A 20,126-nucleotide genomic window follows, 5' to 3' on the forward strand; every position below is an offset into this window, starting at 1 on the left:
CGGAACACAAAGGAACACAACACAACGCATAATACAACATAAGATATTGTGCATGTCCTATACGTTTGTCTCACTAAAGTGTTAGAAGCTAGGAATCGCTTTAAAAAACCTGTGTGTTTCAAATATAAGTTATCCAGAATTAGAGATTTGATCGCCTTAGTAAGGTCACCTCCTGATGAATTTGTGTGTGATAAGCTGTATACACTTTTTTAAAGCATTTTTATCTTTGTATTAATGAAAGGAATATATTGTGTTGGCTCGGTTTTAAGATTTTGCATTGATTCTGAATGTTTTAAATTGTTGATCTCTGATGGGGTCTAAATCAATAAAACTAATTTGATAACAACATTAAACCGTAGCATAACAAACATTACATAACATTAAACATAACAAACATGACCTTTATAGCACAACCCCAGCAGCAACATGCACGAGATCCCCGTGTGTTTAACCAAGAGCAGGACGCAAAGCTGGCAGAGTCTGCACTACTGGCACTTTAAGCGATTCTTTGCAACAGTGAAGAGATTTCCAAGGAGCAGATAGTGCGGGAATCCCACTCCTCATCCAAGGTGTGAAGGAGACTTGGATATTGAAGGGCCACAGAGGAGCCATAAAATGGTTCACATTGAGCAATATGCTCCTCCCCCTCTCCAGCCCCTTTTCCAGTGTTTAACTTGTAAAATAACAAGTTTAGGGATCCAAAATATTGCTCAGTAGACACAGATGGCTCTACTAAATGTAGGGATATACCATATACCAATTTTGAATGCTCTGTTTTCATCTCATGCCTCTTTCTGTACCAACAGACACTCCCTGCCCATTTATCTCACTCCTTCAGACGGTTTCATTCCTACTTTCTTTGACAATGTTTTCCCATCTTTCTCTTCCTTCCTCCTGCTGCTTTACCCCCACTTTTTATTTGTTTTACTCTTTTGCTCGAGGTCAAAGTTTAATGAGGATAAAGGGTGCCGGTCCCCAAAAATAGGTGCCAGTAGGTCCGACCTGCAACCACCGGCTCAAATTAAGCACTGCAACTTTTCCCTCGAGGGTCGACTATGGTGTTTGAAGGCGTCGAGGGCGCTCAGTTCTGTGTGCTGAAGTTCTAGGCAGTGAGCCCTCGCCGCTCTATTCCCATGATGGGATAGTTGCAGCATTTAAATCGCACAGCAAATGCGTAAACAGGGTTAAAACGATAGGATGATGATGAATAATTCACAAAATCCAAAAGAAATGTCTAAAAGTTCACCTTTGGTGGAAGTACTCATGATTAATTCAGCTGCACAGGCTCACAAAAAACGTGAACGTGGAATCAATATTTATACGTAGAGACTTATCTAAAACAAACGCCTCCACCCTCCCGGAAGGGCGTTCCATAACCCAATCAATAAACGCAACATTACATTACAGTATTAGACTGTGCTCAAGAGTTTCTGGAAATAAACCCAATTTTGAGATTAACATTTCATTTCCATTTAATCCCATTTATTAAAAGGCGCCCCCAATGGTTAACAAGGTGTCACTAGGTAGGAGCAACAAACTGTGCTGTTAGGAGGAATTATGTGGCAGTCTCAAACTGAGCATGAAAGCACTGCCACTGCAAAAATAGACTGCTGTACAGATTGTGCCAGACTATGGAATTCTTGCGCAAAATAGGAACCGGATACAATGCTAACGGAAATAATTACACTACACTGACATTGGCAATGCATACTCCCACAAAAGCATAAACAGGGCTTCTCACCGACAATGTGTAATCCAGGGTCACCGTAAACAGGCCCTTTTATTCACAGTGTATAATCCCATGGCTTCAAGAGCAGGCCCGCTTATTCACAGTGTATGATCACACGATATCATGGACTGGCCATCTCATGCGCACCGTATAATCCCACACCACCATGGGCGGTTACTCGCATTCACAGTGTATAATCTCAAAACCCTGTGGGCAGGCCCTCTCCTTTACAGCCTATAATCCCACTACACTACACGGAGGCCATCTCGTTCACAGTGTATAATCCCACTACACTACGAGGAGGCCCTCTCATTCACAGCCTATAATCCCACTACACTACAGGGAGGCCCTCTCATTCACAGCCCATAATCCCACTACAGTAGGGAGGCCCTCTCGTTCACAGCGTCTAACCCCACTACACTACGGAGAGGCCCTCTCGTTCACAGCGTATAACCCCACTACACTACGGGGAGGCCCTCTCGTTCACAGCGTATAATCCCACTACACTACGAGGAGGCCCTCTCATTCACAGCCTATAATCCCACTACACTACAGGGAGGCCCTCTCATTCACAGCCCATAATCCCACTACAGTAGGGAGGCCCTCTCGTTCACAGCGTCTAACCCCACTACACTACGGAGAGGCCCTCTCGTTCACAGCGTATAACCCCACTACACTACGGGGAGGCCCTCTCGTTCACAGCGTATAATCCCACTACACTACGAGGAGGCCCTCTCATTCACAGCCCATAATCCCACTACAGTAGGGAGGCCCTCTCGTTCTCAGCGTCTAACCCCACTACACTACGGAGAGGCCCTCTCGTTCACAGCGTATAACCCCACTACACTACGGGGAGGCCCTCTCGTTCACAGCGTATAACCCCACTACTCTAGGGAGGCCCTCTACTTCACAGTGTATAACCTCACTACTCTACGGGAGGCCCTCTCCTTCACAGTGTATAACCCCACTACTCTATGGGAGGCCCTCTCATTCACAGCCTATAATCCCACTACAGTACGGAGGTCCTCTCGTTCACAGCGTATAACCCCACTACTCTACGGGAGGCCCTCTCATTCACAGCGTATAACCCCACTTCACTACGGGGAGGCCCTCTCCTTCACAGTGTATAACCCCACTACTCTACGGGAGGCCCTCTCATTCACAGCGTATAATCCCACTACACTATGGAGAGACCCTCTTTTTCACAGAGTAAAACACCACGACCCTCTGGGCAGGCCCTCTCATTCACAATGTATTGTATCGCAGCGTTTATACTGCGCTCACTACCCCTATGTGGGACAGTGGCAATGAAGCACTTGCCTACATTGGTAGCAAGCTACGCTGTGTAGGGTGTGTAGATGGAAGGGTGCAGTCTTTGTTTTTTGATCTTATGGAGAAGCGTTTCCATACCGTCCATCATGACCACTGAAGTGCGGTTATCGTATTCTGGGACGGAGCTCCTAGTAGTGTGGTGGAAAAAGAGGAGCGGCAGAGAGATGGGCAGCTTATGCTTTTCAGTATTTTGGCAGCTTTGCGGGCCCAGGTATGGTATTTCTTATGATCATTGCCTTCATAGCTGGTTACAGCACTGGGTTGTCCAACCTGAAATTTCGTTTAAAGTTTTTGATCCTCAGCAGGCAAGGCTGGAGAGAAAAAATGGTGAAGGAGATCTTTGTTTCCATCACCTCATGTCTGAATGGTCATTGTGAGATGAGAAGAAGCAATCAGTGAGGAGCTAGTTCGCACCTGCAGTGGTGGACTAGATTAGAGTCCTCTGGTTGGCTAGCAGTATGAGACATTTCGCCTCAGTTATTCCATGTCTGTTCAGTTGGTGTATTGGCTGGTATAGTACTGGGTGATGGACAAAAACTGCATCAATCAGTCAATCAATCAGGGGGTTTATAAAACGCGCTACTCACCCGTGAGGGTCTCAAGGCGTTTTATGTGAGTGTAAGCGGATTCAATTGTAGCTGACTGCCAACCGCAGAGTGCTATGGTAATGGTGAAGCCAGAAGGGTTACATATGAAATGACATTAGTATATAATACACAACAGGTCAGCCCTTCTTAGCTTACCTGGATCTAGAAAGTAGTGTGCTGGTTGGGTTTTTGACTGTAGATTGACCTTGACACTGCTATAATCTTTCTGGGTTTAACTGCATGGTGTGGGACGATTTAGTTAACCCCTTCCATGCTGCGCAAATTCCGCCGCTGTGCTGACGGAATCTTGCGCGGGCGTGGTCATGACGGAACGGTTCCGTCATGAGCACAGCTCAACCGTGGCTCATGACGGAACCGTTCCGTCATGAGCACCGAAGGGGTTAACTTGCAAATAATGTTTTCAACTGTCTTCTGGAGTGTAAATGTTCTTGAATGCTTCGAATCATGCCTGGCAGTGAGTTCTAGAACTTGGAAGAATGTATTGGGAAAGCAATGCCTCTCGCAGATTTCTTATGGTAAGGTGGCGCAAGCCTGCAGCACAGTGCCCTGTTCTCCTTGTATTGCTTGAATTTAACTTGTAGGTAGAGTGGTCTATTTCTTTTGGGATTCTCTACGGACAATACAGAGTGCCTTGAACATGGTCCTTCTAGCTATAGGTAGCCAGTGAATTGATTGCAGGACTGGAGTTATATGTGATACTGGTTCTCGCTCAACACTCCACATGCACTCTAGCTAGGTCTGTGCTGTATAAATACTAATACATAAATACAAAAAGTGCTGTCACATTGCCAATGGTCCCAACTCACAAAGCCAAGGTTTTAAAATTCAGAAATGTACTCCTGATGGCTTACTTCAACATCTGGAGAAGATGTCCAATCTTTCGATGCTCCACACAGAATCCCAGTACCAATGCAGGAAAAGTACAACAGCTGCAAAATTTCTGCATAACTCCAACGTGCAATCTGCATACCTTCTCATGCACATGTGACACCATGCGAAGAGCTATATGAGTTCATGATGTGGAATGGGGATTTGCATATATGTTTTTTTCTCCATTGGTGCAGAGACCCCAAATACCACACCTACACTCCCTCAAGAGTGCTCCGGTCTGCTACTAGCTGAAACTTTGCCGTCACCAAATTCATGAAGGTTAGATGGGGCGGGGGGAGTTTTCTTACAAGCACAGTTAGACTCTGGAACTCCCTTCCTGTAACTCTAAATAAAGAATCAAATTTGCTAAGTGTTGTAATCTAGGAAGTTTATAATGCATCTACTCTCTGTTTCTGTCCTTGCCTTGCTGCTCAGTCTGTGTGATGTCATCGGAATGTTGAGTGTGTTTGAGTGGGAGAAAAGATCAGTTGGAGATGGGCTGAGCAGCAGGGAGGCTGCTCCTGGTGGGGCATCTATGGATATTAATCAAAGCTTAATCTGAACTTGTTGTGGATCCTGTCTAAAGAATAAAGCTAAGATCTTGGACCACACATCTATGGACTACGTGGCTTTCTTTAATTATAACACTGGCGACGAGTTAGAAGAACCTGCGTGCTGATTGGACTTTTGAAGGTGAAGGAATCATTTCTCATGGGCCTGTGTGCTGTTTGGACTATTAGAGCTGGAGAAATCAATTTTCAGTGGGTTAGTTTTCTGGATTTGAAGAGACTTGGCGCCCCTAATGCCCCACCAGTGACCCTGTCAACGGTCGCCCACAACTCAAGGTGCCAGTTCCTGCTACATTGTCTCTGTATTGGCCTGCTGTAACCTGCTATGGAAGAGCAGGACACTGGACATCCTGACATCTGAGGATACCTTTGGCTTGAGACTCAAGCTTAATTTAGATTAAACACCAAGAGAGGCGCTGTGGGCGTTTAGTTGTCAACTGCCTGCGTGTGGAGGTAAGCGCCAAAATGGGAGTTTAAAACTTTGGATGAGTTTCCCAGTGAGGAATTTTTGTCTACAATGGAGCCTGTTTGAGCCCTTTTGTGATCTGAGCGGTTTGGTGCATGACCGTTTCCCCGCACTTTCCTTGTGTTGTGGGTGGGGCTTGGAAGAGAGCCGACGTGCCGCTGCTGGCGTGAACCTTTATTGTGGTGAGACGAGATCTTTCATTGTATACAACATACTGGCTTCTCTACCCTATATTAGTAGTAGTTTCTTCTCACAACTTGAAATCATGCGCATGTTGCCAATGTCGCGTGCACTCTTACCTACATGATGGAGTTTTACAGTTCGTGGGGGAAGCCTCTGACGTCGTGGTTTCTGCGAGGCTCTGGGCTGCTGAGAGTCGATTTTCACCATAAACGTGCCCTAAGCCATCCGGCACAGCGTGCATCACGTGCAGCCATTTTGGGTTTTGCTGCAGATGATATTTACTGTCCTTCCTTATGTTGCCAACCAAGGTTCCTCATTTTCTCCGCTATTAACGATGCAGCAAGTGTAGCGCGGGAAAGTACAAGACGGGTGGCATTTGTGGCTCACTGCATGTACTCTAACAACGCTGTTCAAGCATTTGGACACTTCTGATGACGTCGCTGTGTTCTTTCGGAGAAATCTTCGGCATTGAATTTTGACCATCAGCGCATTGGATGGAGACAGCTTGCAGCTCGTTGTCAGAGAGTCGGTATGGCGAGGACCTCGGGTGAGAAGTCGCTCACCGGTCATGTGACTCTTTGGATATTTCTTCAATGTGATGGCTGAGCTTGTACTGTAATGTTTAAGGCAATCCTTGTTTTTCGTTTTGATTCCATACTTTTTCTAGAATATTTGAGGTGATGAGTGAACGTTGTCTGATATATGTTCACCAGTATATGGTGTTAGGTGTGTGTAGGTGAGAGATTACTTATGTCCTAAGTCCTGGGTTTTTGCAGAAGAGGAGGGTGTTTCCAGTCCTGGGAGCTGGTGTTCATGACGGTTGTTTTTGTGTGTGTTTGTATGAAAAGAGGGAGATAGAGAGTATTGTGTCTTTGGTTTTGTGTGTCTTTAGTCTTGTTAGTGTATGTTTTTATATAAACTTTGCCTTGTGCAAGGTGTTGGTCTGTGTGTCACGAGTACGCACGTTAGAAGACTCTTGATCTTGAGACTTCTCAGACTTACCTGTCTGGTTTTTACCATTTAGTTAGTTACCTCGTGTGAGGTGTTGGTCTGTGCGTTGAGGGTGCGCACGTAAGAAGACCTTTGTTTTAGGCTTCTCAGACGTACCTGTCTGGTTTTGCTTATGTGTTGGTGGTTGCCTCGTGTGAGGTGTCGGTCTGTGCGTTACGGGTGCGCACATGAGAAGACCCCTTCTTTTGAAGCTTCTCTGATTTCACTGTTTTGGTTTTACCCTCTGAATTGGTTGTTACCTCATGTGAGGTGTTGGACTGTGTGTTATGGGTGCGCACATGAGAAGACTCCTTCTTTTGAAGCTTCTCTGATTTGCCTGTTTGGTTTTACCCTTTGAATTGGTTCTTACCTCGTGTGAGGTGTTGGATCGTGCGTTACAGGTGCGCACATGAGAGGTCTACCTTTAGAGTAGCTTCTCTGATTTGCTTGTTTGGTTTTACCCTCTGAATTGCTTGTTACCTCGTGCGAGGTGTTGGACTGTGCGTTACGGGTGCGCACAAGAGTATTTGTATCATCCTGTTGTTAGGGGTTGCTAAATTACCCTTTAGTGTTACGTCTTGAGGCTTTGTGTTATTCTTGAAGCTCATTGGTTTTTGGGTATGTGTGTCTTTCTATCATCGCACAATTTATTTATTTAGTCATAAATGTACATTGTTCTTGCATTTTACTATCTTCATATATTGCTTGAAAGTACATTGTTATTGCATTTTACTATCTTCACGATTTGCAAAAAAAAGGACATTGTTTTTGCATGTTCATATTTTCACTAATTTGATGAGGGGGGGGGATGTGTTGTAATCTAGGAAGTTTATAATGCATCTACTCTCTGTTTCTGTCCTTGCCTTGTTGCTCAGTCTGTGTGATGTCATCGGAATGTTGAGTGTGTTTGAGTGGAAGCAAAGATCAGTTGGAGATGGGCTGAGCAGCAGGGAGGCTGCTCCTGGTGGGGCATCTATGGATATTAATCAAAGCTTAATCTGAACTTGTTGTGGATCCTGTCTAAAGAATAAAGCTAAGATCTTGGACCACACATCTATGGACTACGTGGCTTTCTTTAATTGTAACACTAAGCTTTAGGAAAAGCCTGAAAACCTGGCTATTTAATCAGTAGCCCACTTTATTATTTCTCTTGGATTTCTTCAGCTGTCCTCAGAAGCTAGCACAGACACCCTAGGGTATTAGTAGCGCTTTACCAATGTTTCTTTCACTTATTGCATTGTTAAATATGGGGGCGTGCTAGCTTTACCACCGTAGTATTTTTGGGTCCGTTTCCAGGGTGAGAAACTACTCATTAATGGATAGTGAATATGCACAAACTTACAGTCAGTAGGTGTTCACTGAACAAGTGATGCGGCAGCCCACTTCCCAGCGTAACAACCTCCACATTAAACTAATAGGAAAGGAAAGGGAGCTGTCGTCAATCAGTTTGGACCGACTCCACGCAAAATGGGACTTGGACTTGGGGAGGCCGCTGGCGGACAAGGAGTGGGAAAGGATACTCAAGGGTCCAGTACGTATACCCAGAAACATGCGGTTCCGCCAAATTCAGTTATTTATCGTACACAGGGCTTACTTCACACCAGAGTTGATTAACAGGTACTTTCATCGCACCGACGCAGTGTGCCCTAGATGCAGAGAACCGGGGGCGGGTTTCTTACATATGTTGTGGAGCTGTCCGAGGCTGGGCGCCTATTGGAGAGCAGTCAGTGGGCTGTTGCTAGGGAGTGTGGGTCGTACTATCACATTCGACTGGCCTGAACACATTCTGCACCATTTTAAAAGATCACGTAAGGATAAGGTGACATCCCGATTCCTAGACCTGGGGCTAGTAGTAGCAAAACGTCTTATTACGAGGCGGTGGAAAGCACATGAATCGCCACACGTGCAGGCATGGAGCGCCTCATTTCAGGCATGGGCCGGGGCGGAGGGGACCGCTATCCGGAGGGAGGAAACACTGGGCCGAAATTTTTTATCAAATGGCAGATTCGTTGCGGGTCGTTTGAGTCCAGACTTTTTAATATAGCAGATCTGCAGGTGCGGATGCCTCTTTCATTAAACTGTCTCCTCAACAGATGACAGCGGTAAGAACCTAAGGCTGGGCGTATACATATTAGATGTATAAAGTCCTGTATTGGTGACACACATAGGCTGCATTCTTTTGAACCCTGGTACTTCCAGCTGGGAAGGTCTGCATTGGAGGTCAGCTTCCCCATACATAGCTCTAAAAACTTGGTTTTCAGGTAAGGGGAAAAGGCAAGACCCAGATATGCCGCAGGCTTAGTGTAGGAATGTAATACCATCCAAGCGTGGGCTCGCCGACTTAACATTGCTTTGTCATCTTGTAGCGAGTGCATTTTTGCTGCCTTGTTTCGTGATTAGCTGGAATGATGCCAGGGGTAATTTCCGCTGCCAGAGGTCAGCCGTCCTGGTTATTTGTAGTGAAGCTTCTAAATACTTTTTCGTAGGCGGACTGAGGGTCACTTTGCAAGGCGTCCCAGAGCGCCTTCTTGATCTCAAGACCACGATTAAGCCAATTTTCTACCAGGTTTTGATTGCCTCATACCTTCTGTACAGTTGTTGTTGCAGCCCAAACTCTAATCCAACCTGGGCTGACGAGGAATCACGTGGCAGACAGAATACCCTTTTGTACACTCGTGTTTGAATGTTGTCCAGGATTGCTGTGTTTCCATGGTGAACAACACTTCCGTATGCAATGATTGGAAGCAATTTTGCTATGATGACTGCCAATAATGAGGTAAACAGTGGGCCTTTTAAGGTATTTGATAAGCTACAAAATGCAAATATTAGAGTGTTGCCCTTTTTTTTGTATGGCCTTGTTCTGCATTGAAAAGGAGAACCTTCGATCCAGCTATATCCTGAGAAATTTTGTAGCTGTTCACCACTTCTAACCTTGCGTTGTTGATTGTGAACATCGTTTGGTTATGTAAACTATGAGTTATGATCATGACCTTTGTTTTTGTTGTGTTTATTTCCATCAAGTTTGTTTTAGCGAAGTCAGCTAACTCGTGAATTGCTCTTTGCAAGCCAATTCGCGTGTGACTTTGGAGGACGAAGTCGTCCGCATAGGACAGGTGTGTTAGTGGCAGTGTGCCCAGGCGCGGTGGGTGCGAATGAAGCCCGTCTAGCCTTGGTGTTAAGTCAGACATAAATAGATTGAACAAGTGTGGGGCCAGGACACAGCCTTGCTTTAAACCCTTGTTGGTGTAGATCTTCCTGGTAAGCCTCTGGCTGTCGGCGATTTTGACCTGCATCCAGGTGTCAGTATAGAGATCCATCATTGGTTTCAGGATTGAATCTGGTAAACCCTGCTGCTTCAATTTGCCCCACAACGTGGGTCTACTGACACGGTCAAACGCCGCCTTAAAATCCACAAAGCATAGATGACGTTTTTGTCGCTGTCATAGGCTTTTATCAGCAATTAGCCCTAATGCTAGTGAGTTTGATTGTACCTGTACCCCGTCGAAAGACCGACTGATTGAGGGGGATTTTTTTGTTCGCGTCGGACCAACTTGTCAGGTCTGCTAAGATCAAGGATGCGTAGTATTTTGCCTCAGCGTCTATTAACGCTATCAGACGGTAATTAGCGGGGTCTGTATGCTCTCCTCCTTTATATATTGGATTGATTACTACGCCTCTGCAGCTCTCCGGGTTGCGACTACATGTGCCTATCAGTTGAAACGGGCAATATATCTTACTTGCCCAATAGTTGGGGTCTTGTTTATAAATTGCTTGGGGTACTCGGTTCGGGCCCGGTGCCCCATCGATACTGCTTTTTACCATTACTTGTGAGATTTCTACTACAAAATAAGGAGGATGTGGCTGTAGTGTGTCCTCATTCTGCTTTATGCCGTTGCCTGTTGTTTTGGTAATTATAGGGAACTTGTCCTTCCTAATTCTGTGCTTGTTTGAAGTCACCGAAGCTGTTTTCTCTCCCTTTAGAATGGTTTCAGTGGAGTTTATCCATCCCTCGTTTGTTACTGAAAATGTGGTTATTAGGTGTTGTACCCAAGCAAGCTCTGTGACACAAGTCGCGTTTATGACTTTCGAAGTTCTGGTCAAGGAATTCACTTGGTCCCAGAAAGCTCTGGCATTTGATTTCTTTGCGTTGTATAGTAGCTTCGTCCAAAAGTTATTGTGTTGTATTTTTTTGTCGTTCCAAATTTGTTTTTTTAATTTTTTTTTTAATTGACGTACTTGCTCCCATGTTGTTGAGGATGGGCTTTGTTGATGTGCCATCCTGAGTACCCTTCTCAGTTGTTTTCCTAAAGTTCGGGCAATTTGACTAAGGTGACTGTTGTAATTTGTCCTCTTTTTACTTGGCTGTTTTGTAGATGCCCCGAATTGTGATAGACTTTCCAGGAAAGTAGTCCATGTTTCAATCGTCAAGGAATAGTAATCCATGAATGTGGGTGAGAGCGAATGCAGGGTTGGTAAATAGGTTGAGGAAGAGATGGCTGGAAATCGGTAATGAACACATCACTGCAAGACATCAGAAATCAAACACAAACGAAATGTATTCCTGATGTAGAGTTGGTTGCATCAGGACCAGAAATCAAAACTCACGAAGTAAGATAGAAACTCACACCTGTGAAGAGATTCTCTTGAGGTGGGAGCATTACAGGGATATAGGCAAGAATGGACTGTGGGGTTGGGATAAACACAAGTATAGCTTCAGGGTAGGTGGTTGGGATAAATCTACAAGGAAGCACCATCCCATGGAAGGGAACCCTATGTACAGTACATATTTGGTAACTGCCTCATGGTATTAGTAAGCGTGCACTTTGTGAGTAGATAACAACTAGATTCAGTCCCTGGAGAGAAGGTGGGATGTGAAGAAGTGGGATCCCAGGTGTAGTTGAGAGCAAATTCAAAAACAGTCATGAATACGCCTTATCAAATGTATTCGTATATTGAACATCTGTTTTAGGTACGGTGTCATTTTCCAGCCATCTCTCCATTACATTTGATATAATTGTGCATGATTTACAACAAATTGCAGGATAATTTTACTTCACATGCATTTCATATTAATTTGCATTTGTGCCATGTGAATCTTAAATACAAATTCAATACACTGGTCAATTGACTGCATTTTAACTTTTTGTCGTTTTTTGTAATTTTAGTCGGAGTCTCTTATTATTTAACTTGCATATATTCTATGCTTGGACAGGGTGACTAGCAGTTTGAGTCAAGGCTACTTCTACTGGAGTGGAGAGACACGGTGGGACTAATATGCATATGGTTCACTTGACCCTCCCCTCGTAAGGTTACCTCCATAGCTTTAAGGACGTGATTATTTCAAAGCTGCGATGGTAGAAATGCAAAGCTGAACTTACCCTTACTTCCTATGAATAAATGTTTTGAACAGTGGTGTCTCCTCCACTATGGCGGAGGAGCGTTCCCCCACTACTTTTGTGCAGTACACAGTAAAGGAAATATAAAATGAGAATAAATTTATGTTATTATCATTTTATATTTACTTTGTGGGTGGGCGGGGCTGCTCTGCTCTCGGAACAGGGCAGGGGAGGAGTCGTTTACCCACTCCTAAGTGCGCAATGACTGTTTGGTCAGCCTCTTGGACCACCCAAACCAGTCATGCGCACTTTCCCCTTTCTCCATGCAGGCTGCATTACAGCCTGCATGGAGAACAAACCCAGGTCCCCATTCCAAGGTTGAGCGTCGAACCAGGGCGCTCAAAACCAATCATAACATTGCAATGCAGCGTTGTGATTAGTCAGGGGAGTCAAAGAGCCAACCAATCATAACACTACAGAAGCAGAGCGGGACACTGGACCGACGACAAGGTAAGTGAATAAATGTTTTTTCCCCATTGCTCACCCCCCGCGGAGTCACCCACTACTGCGCCTACCCCCAGCTCACCACCCAAGAGTCATGCCGGCAATCCGCTGGTTTTGAAACCCTCAGCTGGACAGACATGTAGACACTCCTGTCAGGATAGAACTGGCCTAAAAGGCAGTCTGGCAGCGCCAGACGGGCTAGTCTGACTGGTCACTGTACGGGCCGCCTTTTTGGCCGTTTGTGGGCATGTTTTATGGTCTGGTAGGCCAGTTTTTAACTGCTTTTTCCCTGATGGTTCCACAAACATTGCCTGCAGCAAACAAAGTCAAGCGTTCTCACATACCATGCAAATACCTTTACAGCGTTTCATGATCTCCGAATGTGGGCCACTTCTTTTTGTCTCTCGGATTCGCTACTGGGGACCACATTTATTTTGGTGCCCGGGTTAGTTTCTATTCCAGTTTGACCGGTTAGCTGCCCCTGCGCATGTGATGACTAGAAGGTTAAACTACAATCTGTAAGGATAAGATGGATTGGTAGTTCAGTGCCAGAAAATTCCACCTGGTGTGGGACAGACTAACTTGAATATGGCTTTTCCACCCAGAGCCTGGAGACCCCCCCAATGTCAAGTTGCGCTCTACAAGACTCACTGATTGATCGATCGGGACATCCGTGTGTCAGTAAACAAATGGTTATTGCAAAGCTAGAACAGTATCAATGCAACGCTGCAATTACTCTCACTTTATATACATTATTTAGAGATTCAATTCACTTCCTATGCGCTCCCGATGCATTGGATGTAAATAGTGTGCATCATTCTTTCTTAAGTCACATGCAGCGTTATTGAAAGTCATTTCCTTAATGTTCAAACAGCAGTCGTGCAATATTAATTTTGCATTTCTCCTTTGGTGCTAAGATAGCTTGTTTCCACAACGGAACTGGCCCAGCGACAACATACACAATTAATTAACTTGGAGGCTCACTTTGTAGATTTACCTTTTACCAATTGCCACAGTATTTTTCACCACGATAAACCAACCTACTTCCAGAACAAAATTATGTCTATTTCTGTACCAAACGTTGTTTACAGTTGCAACATTCTAAAAAAAAAAAAAAACTCAACACAAGTTATAACAAGCATTTGAAATGCAATAGGTCTCGCATTTGCGAGAGTTTAAGCTATTGGCATTGTAAATGACAATGCCTTTTTCTTTATCTATGTCGATCATTAACACATAAATACAAGCATTTGCAATGCCATAGGTCTCGCATTTACTTGAGTTTGAGCTATTGGCATTGTAAATGACAATGCCTTTTATTTACGTTTTGGTTTTTAAAACAGATAAATAAAAGGCATTGTCATTTACAATGCCAATAGCTTAAACTAGCGTAAATGCGAGACCTATTGCATTGCAAATGCTTGTTCTCTTCTGCACACACAAAACATCAATCCTCATAGTGATGGCCAGGGACAGCTTTTAGCGCTAGTGGGGCACAATTGGGTTGCAGTTGAAGTCAGTGTGAGTTTCTCTCTGTGGGGCAGTATGATGTTCAGTGGGGGAAAGGATGTGGCACTCTGCCGATGACAGAAACTGCAAGGCTCTGAGACAAATGGCTTGTGATAGCACTTTTAAGCATATTTGGGATATTTTGCAAATGGCAAAGTTTTCAGGTGAATGTATAGTGTTGACCAATAACAACTGAGCGCATGTGTGCATTGTCAATTTAAGTAAATGTGGAAAAATACTAGCTGTAGCGTCGTCTTTTGCTTGTGGCAAAAATAAATGTGGATAAATACAGAAAAAATGCCCGAAAAATAAATATGGATAAATACAGACGGAAATGGCAAAAAAATAAATACCATAAAACCGGGAGCCCTAATTATAATTGCGCTGTTCAGACTCTGTTTATGCTGCTAAACTGATTTTAAAAACTGCTCTTATTGATTGTTACTTGGTTGCACTTCGTATTTTAATGAATTAAATTGATTTCTGAGCTTCCGCATCACGGATTCTGTCTGCTCTGATTTGCTGCCACTGGCCATTCAGACGCGACTGGAGGAGCCTGTTTGCCCACCATCTATTTTAGACACACCTGATGCGGATGAGCGTTTCCCCAAAGGTACTCGTGCTGAGTGCTCAGTGTATATTGAGGTGCCCAGACTCTGTTTATGCTGCTAAACTGATTTAAAAAACTGCTCTTATTCATTCTTGCTTGGTTGCACTTCGTATTTTAATGTATCAAATTGATTTCTGAGCTCCCGTATCACAGAGTGTGTCTGCGCTGATTGGCTGCCACTGGCCATTCAGACGCAACGGGAGGAGCCTGTTTGCCCACCGTCTATTTTAGACACACCGGATGAGGACGCGCAGCAGACGCGCCTAAGGCAAGCCCATCTGCGCCAGGATGCCACCAGACGCCAGCCACTCTGCCCGCTCTCCAAGCGTTCTACGATCTTATTCCCTGTATGATCTTCTGTCGTTGAAAACAGAATATTCCACGTGTATAGAGCATGCCTGGTCTCCCACGGATGGGCTCTTCAAGTGTAATCACTGTCCCTTTCAAGTCAAGACAGTTAGGACAGGCCTACCCTCCCCTAACTCTACTGAGTACAGGTTTTTTAACTTGAACTGTAGGTCCATGCTGACATTTTCGATTTACTAACAGAAAGATCCCCCGACGCATTGTTTCTTACCGAGACATGGTTGACGCAGGATTCCATTGCAGAATCCTGGCTGGCACTTCCCAATGGGTATACGATTAAACTACTTAATAAACATGGTAACAGAGGTAGTGGCATTGCTTTAATCCATAAGGAGCCTTATCAGTGTAGCTTTAAGAAAGAGGACATCCCTGGGTGCAAAAGCGCGCTATTTAAAATCACTTTAAACAATAATTTGACAGACTCAGGATTGCTCATTTATCGTCCACCAGGGCCATCCAAAGTTTTCAGGGAAGAATTGGTGAACAAGATTATTCCTCTTGCCAGTAAAGCAGCAAATTTCACCATTCTAGGGTACCTTAACTTACATCTTGAAGATAATTGTAAGACAGGCATTTCGAGTTTTATAGCCGACTTAGAGGCCTGTCAGCTGACCCAATGTGTATCTGATACTACTCATATCGCGGGGCACTTGTTGGATCCTATATTCTCCAACCTAGGCTCCATAAATGTCGCGTCCCAGATTCCCATGGTGTGGACGGATCATGTCCTTGTTCCATTTATTGGCTAGGTAAGCCAGTCCAGTATCATCCACGGTCAACATTGAAATGACCGTGGTATAAGTTGGATGCTAACCAACTTACGGATCAATTGCTTAGTCACAAACCTCAGCTGCCACCGGCTATAGAATCAGCCGATATGCTTTTCCAGGACTGGCTGATCCAAGCCCTTGACAGTTGTATTCCGGCCAAACTAAGTCCTAATAAAGAAAGAGGACATTCCAATCCATGGTTTAACGATTCTTTGATCAAAGCAAAAAAAAAACGAGTTTGGAGGTGTGCCTATGACACAGAAGCAAAAATAAAATATCGAAATAAATATAAAAACTTACCACAAGTTGGTCCGGAAAGCTAGAGCAGAATATATTGCTGGTAGAATAGTGAATAGTACCTATCCTTCCAAAATTATTTTTTCACTTCTTAAGACAATGAAATTCTCTAAATGCTAAGGGAAAGACTTGCGAGCAACTGGAAAGCCGTTCTAAGGATGAATGGACGTGGTGTTCTCTGGGTAGTTTACTTGTAAAAGAAGCAAATAAAAGTAAACGCTCTGAATACCAAGACAAACTGAAATAAATATAAAACCTTAACACTTACGTAGTGATATCTCTGGTTTTGTGCCTATAGGAAAACAGGTAGAGGTTGAATCACTCCTACAACCAATTGGCTATGCGCATCCTGCACTCACACAGTCAATGGTCGGTAGGACTCTGGCGCATTTCACACAGTTAATGTTCTGTAAGAATCTGGTGCAGTTCAGTTATACAGGTATTTACTGTTGTTTATCACACATATCAATTAGTTTTAACTACAACTCCTCAGCTGTTTTAAGACCATGTCGTTTTCAGATGTGTACTGTCACAGTTCATAAAAAACAAAAAACTCCAGATAGGGGAAGCCTGCCGGGACTAGAGGGTTGAGAGGGTCCTTCAGTTACGAAGGGAGGGGGGGGGGGGGGGGGAGAATACGTCCTCCCAAGGTAAACCACTATAACAAAAAAGTATTCCACCAAAGTTAGAAGTTTTTTTTTTTTTATATACCGGACACAGTATAGAGGGGTGATTGGTCCACATTGCCCGTGAGTTATTATTTTAGCCTCCCCACTCTGTCCACTAATAAAGGGATACCTAGGGGAAGGTGAGGGATTTTAATCTCTAGTTAAGCCCCCTGGTCACCCAACTTCTAGGTGCTCCCTGAAATACGGTTGAGCCCACCCTGACTTTTAGGAGTCAGGGTGAACCCGATGAGGAGGGTTATATATATATATATATATATATAAGGATTTTTCCTTCCCCGCACAAGTCATGCGGAGCTAGCATACCCACAAGGGGTGACCAATCACCACTCTATACTGTTTCCGGTATATCAAAAAACCTCTTCTAACTTTGGTGGGATCATTTTTTTTTCTTATAGTACGGTCACAGTTGACCAGCAATTGCAAACAACATTACACGAGGATTAATACTAATGTTTATTAGTTACGCCCACTAATAAACTGTTCATGAACTATTGTTGATTTGGTAAATAATAAAGAACTAGCCCCGCCCAGTGCTGCGCCTTACCTCTATGCCATGCTGGTGGCTGATGAACTGTTCCTGTCAAGCGGGCATAGCTGTGGTAGCAAGGACGGCAGAAAACGACAGTAGGAACCACTGTCGAGACTCGCTACACGTGGAAGTACAACAACAGACATCCACAACCACGGAGATCTGGAATAGCGATGCAATCTCTCTGGGGGCTTGACACGAAGCATGAGGCAGCGGTCAGGCGTGGTTTGAATAGACCACACCCACGTGTACGCTACAAGCGTCGTTGACCCGCTGCATTGACTGCTGCGCATGCAGTCTCCCACAACTACTAGAGCGCGATCAAACAAGGAAACAGTGCATCATGATAAGCGTTTCTCTGCCATATAATGCTGACACACTATTGAGTGGACACAAAGCAATAATGCTGACACATTATGAAAAAGAACAGTGTGTACACAAGAGAACAAGGCATAATACAACAAGACAATCCCGGCGGAGCGTGGCACGCGCGCGTCTGCGCGAGCGCGTCTCAGAAGCACGTCCACAGACCCCGATCGCTGCGCTTGCCCTGGTCTGTCTCCCTTGAGAGGCATCACGGCAACAATAGTTTTCGTTGGCGGCAGCGCTTCGCGCTGCAACGCCAGCGAGGCCTAAAAATGGAATAAATTCATAAGGCAAAACACCCATACATCATGTACTTCCAGCTAAAAAGGCTTTAGATTTCGGAGTAACTTACATTGTGGCAGTAACATAATGTTTCTGGCAATTAACTCTTGATTTTAATGGGAACTGAAACAATTAATTGCCATCCATGTTAGTCCTGGCTTTTTGCTACATGTGGCTTGACAGTGCGCTTCCCATTATATAATACATGAGAGTGTGGTACCACTACCAATTAGTAAAACGGAATTCTTTGTAGAGTGAAATGACAACTTAAAACATTAACCAATAGAAAATGGGCTGATTGAACTTTTCTCAGACAGCAGGCAGGTTGTGTTTAGAAAAGCACACCACTCCTGGGAACTACTACTGGTGTGCATATTAAGCAAAAGGTTATTGGTTTAGGCTGCAAGGGTGAAATAGGGTAATTCGGTTTATGAGGAAGTGAGGATTGTCTACTTTCAGGAGCTTGTATATTAGAGAGAGTAAGTAGCATTTGTGAAGAGATGGTGGGCAGCTCCTTTGAAGAGGCAGCTAACAGCAAAGGCATTGGTCCTCGGTCTATGGTCTGGCTTGACAGCACAGCTGTAGCCAGCCAATTATGTGAGAATCACTAGATAGGGGGTTCGGCTCCACCCACATGTTGAGCCAGGAGTGCATATTTTTATTGGGCATTATTTGGTTGCTTCCACAAAAAAGGACTTCCACATCACCAGCTGTGATCATTTTATTTATTTATCCAGCTGCCTAAGCTTCAACTTTCAGGGGCACACACATGTTATTGGAATTAAGGGTGAGCGGAACTTGCTGAGTTTCATTGTGAAGTTACCTAAAAACTCAGCGACATTGCGCAGAGTTCCGGGAGTGGCAGAATTTCGGTACTTCACACTGATATTTTAGCACCGGGAGCTTGTCCCGTACTGCAAAGGCGCGAACGGGACAATTTAACGTGCCACAGAGAGACGCTTCTTCCTGCCGCCCTAGTAGATTTTCTACTCAAGCGACAGCTTTCTCAACGAGAACAGTAGCGACCTGCTGTGACCGCCCATGCTGAGAAATTGAGCTGCGACTCATCTTAGTGCCTATTTTTTCACTCGCGCTCACCAACTTAAGGTTGATGAGTCGCGCATGAGAAAAACTCCACCATGCTGCGATTGGTGGAGTTTTTCTGGTTCTCCACGCTCCAGGCAGAGCTCAGAGTGGGCAAAACTCCTTGAACCTAACTGGCGGAGCAGAGTTTACCACCAAACCCCAATTGGAATGCTATTAAAGTGTCTAGATAGCTAGATTTATGTTCTTTTCTCTGGCAGCAGCAGAGATGGGAGGAGGGCAGTCGTTAACCTACATGGATTTTTAGGTCTGGCTTCACAGCACAGGTGTCTACTTACCTTTTAATCAACACCAATCTCATTCTAGAGTTCTTTGCTTGCACACAAATACACATCTATTCCCATATTATTTACCTAAGTTGATTCATGCTACCAACCAACACTCCATTAAAGCCAGACATATTAGCATTATCAATTTTTGTATGGACTTTGCATTCACTTGTATCCGGCCTCCATTGACCAGCAACAAAAAGGTAGGTTAAAATATTCACTGCTTTGGGGAGCTTTTTGAGAGTCCAGTTCATCATTTCTGTGGGCTACTTTAAAACACCATCTTGAGCATGAGAAGATGCGACCTATGGGGAGGGTTATTTTTACCATGCCTTCTGCTGACTACAATTGATTATATTGCTTTATATGATATTTCTTTCATCTTATGTGCACGTAGAATGCAAGTGACAGAAAAACACTTTTCTTTTTAATTACACCGTCTCTCTCCTGTGTGAATTCAGTCTAGCCGTTTAACGGACCAAGTATTCCAAAGCCCGCATGATTAGGTTGGGTCCACCTGAAACCCTATGTGCTCCATCGAGAAGAAAGCCTGGTGATTAAGTAAGAGGTCCAGAGAGTCCCACTGAAAACTAAATGAACATGGGGCTGGAGAACTGATCATTGGTATTTGAGAGGTTCCACTAGAAGACAGCAAATCGGTAAAAGGGGGATATCACAAAGACTTAGTGTAGGCAGAAGTATTGACGTGCAACACAAACCCCGCTGAGTTGGTCGGAAGTCTATCAAG

At 44.4% G+C, this 20,126-nt stretch overlaps 1 protein-coding gene across 1 annotated transcript in view; it reads right to left on the bottom strand.

The window, feature by feature from the left end:
- The window catches only part of SLC22A23 (solute carrier family 22 member 23), a 579,898-nt gene that overhangs the window by 409,572 nt on the left and 150,200 nt on the right, over window positions 1-20,126 (bottom strand). The window lies entirely within an intron of this gene.

Source organism: Triturus cristatus, chromosome 5_2, assembly GCF_964204655.1.
Source record: "Triturus cristatus chromosome 5_2, aTriCri1.1, whole genome shotgun sequence".
Classification (NCBI taxonomy): domain Eukaryota; kingdom Metazoa; phylum Chordata; class Amphibia; order Caudata; family Salamandridae; genus Triturus; species Triturus cristatus.